Raw genomic sequence first — 8,830 nt, 5'->3', positions numbered from 1 at the left:
AGGATGCCCCTAGTAGCCCCAGTAGTGATAGTGGCCCCAGTGGTAAGTGTCCCCTATATTGGTGGCCATAGTGGCCCCAGTAAAAATTGGGCCCCTCACAGTGGCCCCGGTAGTAATAGTGATCCCCATAGTGGCCTCACTAGTAATAGTGACACCCATAGTAACCCCAGTAGTAAAAGGGTCCCTTTAGTAGTCCCAGTAGTAATAGTGGCCCCAGTGGTGAGGGTCCCCTATATTGGTGGCTCCAGTAGTAATAATGCCCACCATAGTTGCCCCAGTAGTAATAAGGTCCCCCACAGTGGCCCATTTACACTGACATATGATCGCTTAAAAGTCGCTTAAACCATAGTTTGAGTGACAGTTTTGAGCAATCATCTTTGCATAGTCTATTGTAGTTAAGTAGCTACTTAAGAGCAATGCAAGTGGAGCGAGACACCGCCGCTATCACAGGACACCGCCGCTGTCACAGGACACCACCTCTATTACTCGACGAACAATACAGCTGTTCTGCGTAAACAAACAGCTGTATTGTTCTCTGCGATTACAGCTCGTGTCCCGCTGTGAACTACCAGTGGGACATGAGCTAAAAGAATCTTATCAGTGCTGCCGACTGTGATAACAGCCTGCACCGCTGATAAAAGTTCATCACTCAATTCAAGAAAACTAGAATTGAACAATGAACGACTCGTGCACGAAAACTGCCATTTTACAAGGTGGACTCTCACTTTCTTCCTTCTCTGACTCTTTATCTATTAACTTTCACAGTACAAATATATTTATTCCTTGAAAAACTATCAGGATCAAGTGCATATTTGACAGCAATGAAGAACTGCAAATTATTGACCATCACCTACAGACACTATAAAGCAGTTATTAAATAATTTTCACAGACTTTTCTAAATTGTTTCTAATAAGTGTAAAGTATTTGTTACTGCAGGAGAAATTACCCACTCTACGGCTGTAAGAGTTACTACCCACTAGCGTTTATTTTCCGCTTCAAATTCGCTGTGGTTTTTTTTCTCCAGATGTTAATAGGACTTGCGTTTTTGTTGCGTTGCAATTTTAACATTAGAAGGTCCCATTGACATCTGGAAAAAAAACGCAGCAAATTAGCAGCAGAAAAAAATGCTAGTGGGTAGTAACTAGTGATGAGCGAGCACCAAAATGCTCGGGTGCTCGTTACTCGGGACGAAATTATCGCGATGCTCGAGGGTTCGTTTCGAGTAACGAACCCCATTGAAGTCAATGGGCGACCCGAGCATTTTTGTATATCGCCGATGCTCGCTAAGGTTTTCATTTGTGAAAATCTGGGCAATTCAAGAAAGTGATGGGAACGACACAGCAACGGATAGGGCAGGTGAGGGGCTACATGATGGGCTGCATCTCAAGTTCCCAGGTCCCACTATTAAGCCACAATAGCGGCAAGAGTGGGCCCCCCCCCCCCCAACAACTTTTACTTCTGAAAAGCCCTCATTAGCAATGCATACCTTAGCTAAGCACCACACTACCTCCAACAAAGCACAATCACTGCCTGCATGACACTCCGCTGCCACTTCTCCTGGGTTACATGCTGCCCAACCCCCCCCCCCCCCCCCCGCACGACCCAGTGTCCACAGCACACACCAAAGTGTCCCTGCGCAGCCTTCAGCTGCCCTCATGCCACACGCTGGCCTCATAGCCCTCATGTCTATTTATAAGTGCGTCTGCCATGAGGAGGAACCACAGGCACACACTGCAGAGGGTTGGCACGGCTAGGCAGCGACCCTCTTTGAAAGGGGCAGGACGATAGCGCACAATGCTGTACAGAAGCAGTGAGAAATATAATCCTGTGCCACCGCCATCAGGAGCTGCACACGTGGGCATAGCAATGGGAAACCTATGTGCCACACACTATTCATTCTGTCAAGGTGTCTGCATGCCCCAGTCAGACCGCGGTTTTTTATAATTAGTCACAGGCAGGTACAACTCCGCAATGGGAATTCCGTGTGCACCCACAGCATGGGTGGCTCCCTGGAACCCACCGGCTGTATATAAAAGTATCCCATTGCAGTGCCCTGGACAGCAGAGCTAACGTCAGATTAAATGCAGGTGGGCTTCGGCCCACACTGCATGCCCCAGTCAGACTGGGGTTCTTTAGAAGTGGACACATGCAGTTACAACTCCGTGTGGACCGACAGCATGGGTGGCTCCCTGGAACCCACCGGCGGTACATAAATATATCCCATTGCATTGCCCATCACAGCTGAGGTAATGTCATGTTAAATACAGGTGGTCTTCGGCCCACACTGCATGCCCCAGTCAGACTGGGGTTCTTTAGAAGTGGACACATGCAGTTACAACTCCATGTGGACCGGCAGCATGGGTGGGTGCCAGGAACCCACCGGCGGTACATAAATATATCCCATTGCAGTGCCCAACACAGCTGATGTAACGTCAGCTTTAATGCAGGTGGGCAAAAAATTAATTGGATTACACTGTAGGCGAGGGCCCCAAAAAATTGGTGTACCAACAGTACTAATGTACGTCAGAAAAATTGCCCATGCCCAACCAAGAGGGCAGGTGAAACCCATTAATCGCTTTGGTTAATGTGGCTTAATTTGTAACTAGGCCTGGAGGCAGCCCAGTTAAAATAAAAATTGGTTCAGGTGAAAGTTTCAACGCTTTAATGAGCATTGAAACGTATAAAAATTGTTTACAAAAATTATATGACTGAGCCTTGTGGGCCTAAGAAAAATTGCCCGTTCGGCGTGATTACGTCAGGTTTCAGGAGGAGGAGCAGGAGGAGGAGGATGAATATTATACACAGATTGATGAAGCTAAAAGGTCCACGTTTTTGATGGTGATAGAGAACAATGCTTCCATCCGTGGGTGCAGCCTACGTATTGTTTAGGTATCGCTGCTGTCCGCTGGTGGAGAAGAGAAGTCTGGGGAAATCCAGGCTTTGTTCATCTTGATGAGTGTAAGCCTGTCGGCACTGTCGGTTGACAGGCGGGTACGCTTATCCGTGATGATTCCCCCAGCCGCACTAAACACCCTCTCTGACAAGACGCTAGCCGCAGGACAAGCAAGCACCTCCAGGGCATACAGCGCGAGTTCAGGCCACGTGTCCAGCTTCGACACCCAGTAGTTGTGGGGGCAGAGGCGTCACAGAGGATGGTCGTGCGATCGGCTACGTACTCCCTCACGATCCTTTTACAGTGCTCCCGCTGACTCAGCCTTGACTAAGGAGCGGTGACACAGTCTTGCTGGGGAGCCAGAAAGCTGTCAAAGGCCTTAGAGAGTGTTCCCCTGCCTGTGCTGTACATGCTGCCTGATCTCTGCGCCTCCCCTGCTCCCTGGCCCTTGGAACTGCGCCTTCGGCCACTAGCGCTGTCGGATGGGAATTTTACCATCAGTTTGTCCGCCAGGGTCCTGTGGTATAGCATCACTCTCGAACCCCTTTCCTCTTCGGGTATGAGAGTGGAAAGGTTCTCCTTATACCGTGGTTCGAGCAGTGTGTACACCCAGTAATCCGTAGTGGCCAGAATGCGTGTAACGCGAGGGTCACGAGAAAGGCATCCTAACATGAAGTCAGCCATGTGTGCCAGGGTACCTGTACGCAACACATGGCTGTCCTCACTAGGAAGATCACTTTCAGGACCCTCCTCCTCCTCCTCCTACTCCTCAGGTCATACACGCTGAAAGGATGACAGGCAAGCAGCATGGGTACCCTCAGCAGTGGGTCAAGCTGTCTCTTCCCCCTCCTCCTCATCCTCCTCATGCTCCTCCTCCTCAACGCGCTGAGATATAGACAGGAGGGTGCTCTGACTATCCAGCGACATACTGTCTTCCCCCGCCTCTGTTTCCGAGTGCAAAGCGTCTGCCTTTATGCTTTGCAGGGAACTTCTCAAGAGGCATAGCAGAGGAATGGGTATACTCCTCAAAGTTTCCAAGGACCTGGCAGATGTCTGCCAACCAGGCCCACTCTTCTGTAAAGAATTGAGGAGGCTGACTCCCACTGCGCCGCCCATGTTGCATTTGGTATTCCACTATAGCTCTACGCTGCTCATAGAGCCTGGCCAACATGTGGAGCGTAGAGTTCCACCGTGTGGGCACGTCCCACAGCAGTCGGTGCACTGGGAGATGAAACCGATGTTGCAGGGTGCGCAGGGTGGCAGCGTCCGTGTGGGACTTGCGGAAATGTGCGCAGAGCCGGCGCACCTTTCCGAGCAGGTCTGACAAGCATGGGTAGCTTTTCAGAAAGCGCTGAACCACCAAATTAAAGACGTGGACCAGGCATGGCACGTCCGTGAGGCTGCCGAGCTGCAGAGCCGCCACCAGGTTACGGCCGTTGTCACACACGACCATGCCCGGTTGGAGGCTCAGCGGCGCAAGCCAGCGGTCGGTCTGCTCTGTCAGACCTTGCAGCAGTTCGTGGGCCGTGTGCCTCTTCTCTCCTAAGCTGAGTAGTTTCAGCAGGGCCTGCTGGCGCTTGCCCACCGCTGTACTGCCAAGCCTCGCGCGACACCGACTGCTGGCGACTTGCTGCTGCTGACACATCTTGATTGCGAGACAGAGGTTGCGTAGGAGGAGGAGGAGGAGGAGGGTGGTTTAGTGGAGGAAGCATACACCGCCGCAGATACCACCACCGAGCTGGGGCCCGCAATTCTGCGGGTGGGTAGGACGTGAGCAGTCCCAGGCTCTGACTCTGTCCCAGCCTCCACTAAATTCACCCAATGTGCCGTCAGGGAGATATAGTGGCCCTGCCCATCTGTGCTTGTCCACGTGTCCGTTGTTAAGTGGACCTTGGCAGTAACCGCGTTGGTGAGGGCGCGTACAATGTTGCGGGAGACGTGGTCGTGCAGGGCTGGGACGGCACATCGGGAAAAGTAGTGGCGACTGGGAACTGAGTAGCGTGGGGCCGCCGCCGCCATCATACCTTTGAAAGCCTCCGTTTCCACAACCCTATACGGCAGCTTCTCCAGGCTGATAAATTTTGCTATGCGGACGGTTAACGTTTGAGCGTGCGGGTGCGTGGCGGCGTACTTGCGCTTGCGCTCCAACACTTGCGCTAGCGACGGCTGGACGGTGCGCTGAGAGACATTGGTGGATGGGGCCGAGCACAGAGGAGGTGAGGGTGTGGGTGCAGGCCAGGAGACGGTAGTGCCTGTGTCCTGAGAGGGGGGTTGGATCTCAGTGGCAGGTTGGGGCACAGGGGGAGAGGCAGCGGTGCAAACCGGAGGCGGTGAACGGCCTTCGTCCCACCTTGTGGGGTGCTTGGCCATCATATGTCTGCGCATGCTGGTGGTGGTGAGGCTGGTGGTGGTGGCTCCCCGGCTGATCTTGGCGCGGCAAAGGTTGCACACCACTGTTTGTCGGTCGTCTGCACTCTCAGTGAAAAACTGCCAGACCTTTGAGCACCTCGGCCTCTGCAGGGTGGCATGGCGCGAGGGGGCGCTTTGGGAAACAGTTGGTGGATTATTCGGTCTGGCCCTGCCTCTACCCCTGGCCACCGCACTGCCTCTTCCAACCTGCCCTGCTGCTGCCCTTGCCTCCCCCTCTGAAGACCTGTCCTCAGTAGGCGTAGCAAACCAGGTGGGGTCAGTCACCTCATCGTCCTGCTGCTCTTCCTCCGAATCCTCTGTGCGCTCCCCTCTCGGACTTACTGCCCTTACTACTACCTCACTGATAGACAACTGTGTCTCACCGTCATCGTCCTCCTCACCCACTGAAAGCTCTTGAGACAGTTGCCGGAAGTCCCCAGCCTCATCCCCCGGACCCCGGGAACTTTCCAAAGGTTGGGCATCGGTCACGACAAACTCCTCCGGTGGGAGAGGAACAATTGCTGGCCATTCTGGGCAGGGGCCCGGGAACAGTTCCTGGGAGTCTGCCTGCTCCTCAGAATGTGTCATTGTAATGGAGTGAGGAGGCTGGGAGGAAGGAGCAGCAGCAGCCAGAGGATTCAGAGTTGCAGCAGTGGACGGCGCAGAACTCTGGGTGGTCGATAGATTGCTGGATGCACTTTCTGGCATCCACGACAGGACCTGCTCACACTGCTCATTTTCTAATAAAGGTCTACCGCGTGGACCCATTAATTGTGAGATGAATGTGGGGACGCCAGAAACGTGCCTCTCTCCTAATACCGCAGCAGTCAGCTGCGATATACCTGGATCAGGAGCTCGGCCTGTGCCCACACCCTGACTTGGGCCTCCGCGTCCTCGGCCACGTCCACGTCCTCTAGGCCTACCCCTACCCCTCAGCATGGTGTATTACCAGTAGTGCAGAAACAGAACGCTGTAATAAATGTGCCGCTTATTGGCCTGTGGTTGGAGGCTGACTTCGCTTACGGAACGCACAGCGGAGGCAGAAAAGAATTTTGCGCAAGCCTGCTGTAACACTTAGCTGGCTGCGTATTAATTAGGACTACTACCCCCAGCAGAGACCCAGTACACTTGTGGACAGGAATACAGCGGTGATGTAAGAGGCAACACAGAGGCAGAAAAGAATTTTGCGCAAGCCTGCTGTAACACTTAGCTCGCTGCGTATGAATTAGGACAACTACCCCCAGCAGAGACCCAGTACACTTGTGGACAGGAATACAGCGGTGATGTAAGAGGCAACACAGAGGAAGAAAAGAATTTTGCGCAAGCCTGCTGTAACACTTAGCTGGCTGCGTATGAATTAGGACAACTACCCCCAGCAGAGACCCAGTACACTTGTGGACAGGAATACAGCAGTGATGTAAGAGGCAACACAGAGGCAGAAAAGAATTTTGCGCAAGCCTGCTGTAACACTTAGCTGGCTGCGTATGAATTAGGACAACTACCCCCAGCAGAGACCCAGTACACTTGTGGACAGGAATACAGCGGTGATATAAGAGGCAACACAGAGGCAGAAAAGAATTTTGCGCAAGCCTGCTGTAACACTTAGCTGGCTGCATATGAATTAGGACAACTACCCCCAGCAGAGACCCAGTACACTTGTGGACAGGAATACAGCGGTGATGTAAGAGGCAACACAGAGGCAGAAAAGAATTTTGCGCAAGCCCCAGCAGAGACCCAGTACACTGAGGACGGTCACAGGCAGCCCAAATAGATTTTTTTTCCCAAATGTTTTTGGAAAGGCCCACTGCCCATATACACTAAATATGTCTTCTGTCCCTGCCTCACCACTACTGGCCCTGGACAATGTAAAATTACTGCAGGACGCAATGCTCTGCATGGCCGATATACAAAAAAAAAACAAAGTGCAACACTGCAAAAAACAGCCTCCACACTACTGCATACGGTTAGATGTGGCCCTAAAAAGGACCGTTGGGGTTCTTAAAGCCTAAAATAACTCCTAACGCTCTCCCTATAGCAGCTCCGGCACCAGCAGCACTTTCCCTGATCTCTGTCAGAATGCATCTGTGGCGAGCCGCGGGAGGGGCCGATTTATATACTCGGGTGACACCTGATCTCGCCAGCCACTCACTGCAGGGGGGTGGTATAGGGCTTGAACGTCGCAGGGGGAAGTTGAAATGCCTTCCCTGTCTTTCTATTGGCCAGAAAAGCGCGCTAACGTCTCAGAGATGAAAGTGAAAGTAACTCGAACATCGCGTGGTACTCGTCTCGAGTAACAAGCATCTCGAACACGCTAATACTCGAACGAGTATCAAGCTCAGACGAGTACGTTCGCTCATCTCTAGTAGTAACCCTAATTGATATGCGATCATCCTTTTATAATTTCCAATAATAAAACTTCATGAGAAATCCTAGACTCATTTGCATGTGTACACTCATTGTCAAGAACAATCCTCCCCCTAGAAGCAATTGTCGGAATGACTCTGTGTGATTGTAACGTTGATATAAATAAGTGATTACGATTAGAGATGAGCGAACGTGTTCTTCCGAGCTTGATATTCGTGCGAATATTAGGGTGTTCGGGATGTTCGTTATTCGTAACGAACACCATGCGGTGTTCTGGTTACTTTCACTTCCTTCCCTGAGACGTTAGCGCGCTTTTTTTGGCCAATTGAAAGACAGGGAAGGCATTACAACTTCCCCCTGTGACGTTCAAGCCCTATACCACCCCCCTGCTGTGAGTGGCTGGGAAGATCAGGTGTCACCCGAACATAAAAGTCGGCCCCTCCCGCGGTTCGGCTCAGATGCCTGGTGAGTTAGCTGAGGGACAGTGCTGTTTGTACCGGAGCTGCTGTAGGGAAAGAATTGGTAGTTAGTGTAGGCTTCAAGACCCCCCAAAGGTCCTTATTAGGGCCACTGATAGCTGTGTGTTGGCTGCTGTTAGCAGTGCCATTTTTTTTTTCCTCAAAATCGGCTCTGCAGAGCGTTGCACCTGGCATTAGGGACAGAAGTGCTGCATAGGCAGGGAGAGTGTTAGGAGTGAGTGTAGCCTTCAAGAACCTCAACGGTCCTTTCTAGGGCCATATTTATCCGTGTGCAGTACTGTCCAGGCTGCTGTTAGCTGTGCTGCATTTTTTTTTGCTTCTCAAAATCGCCTCTGCAGAGCATTCCACCCTCCATTGATACTGCAGGGAAAGAATTGTATAGGCAGGGCCACAACACAGTTATTATTCATAGAATATACGCAGTGCTGCCTTTTGCTTGTAAAACAAGTGAAAATAATTCTATTTGTCCTGCCTCTGTCCGTCCTAACGCCGGTGGACACGTGTCGGCTGCGTCTGCAACCTGTAAAAATCATACGCACCCAGCTACGTTTTACTCCTGGCTTCGCCATTTGCTTTCCTTAATTGGGAAAAAAAATACCTGCTCTGCCACAGTTAATAACTCTGCTACCCTCACGTTCTGTGACACATTAGCAGGAAAACAGCACAGTTATTAAACTTCTCATG

The 8,830-nt window shown here is 51.7% G+C and overlaps 1 long non-coding RNA gene across 1 annotated transcript in view; it reads left to right on the top strand.

Moving 5' to 3' along the window:
- LOC136625924 (uncharacterized) overlaps positions 1 to 8,830 on the top strand; it is a 40,624-nt gene that overhangs the window by 2,722 nt on the left and 29,072 nt on the right. The gene's annotated exons all lie outside the window — the stretch shown is intronic.

Source organism: Eleutherodactylus coqui, chromosome 4 (genome assembly GCF_035609145.1).
Source record: "Eleutherodactylus coqui strain aEleCoq1 chromosome 4, aEleCoq1.hap1, whole genome shotgun sequence".
Classification (NCBI taxonomy): domain Eukaryota; kingdom Metazoa; phylum Chordata; class Amphibia; order Anura; family Eleutherodactylidae; genus Eleutherodactylus; species Eleutherodactylus coqui.
The sequence above is the reverse complement of the archived record's forward strand: the minus strand, read 5'-3'. Positions and strand labels throughout refer to the sequence as shown.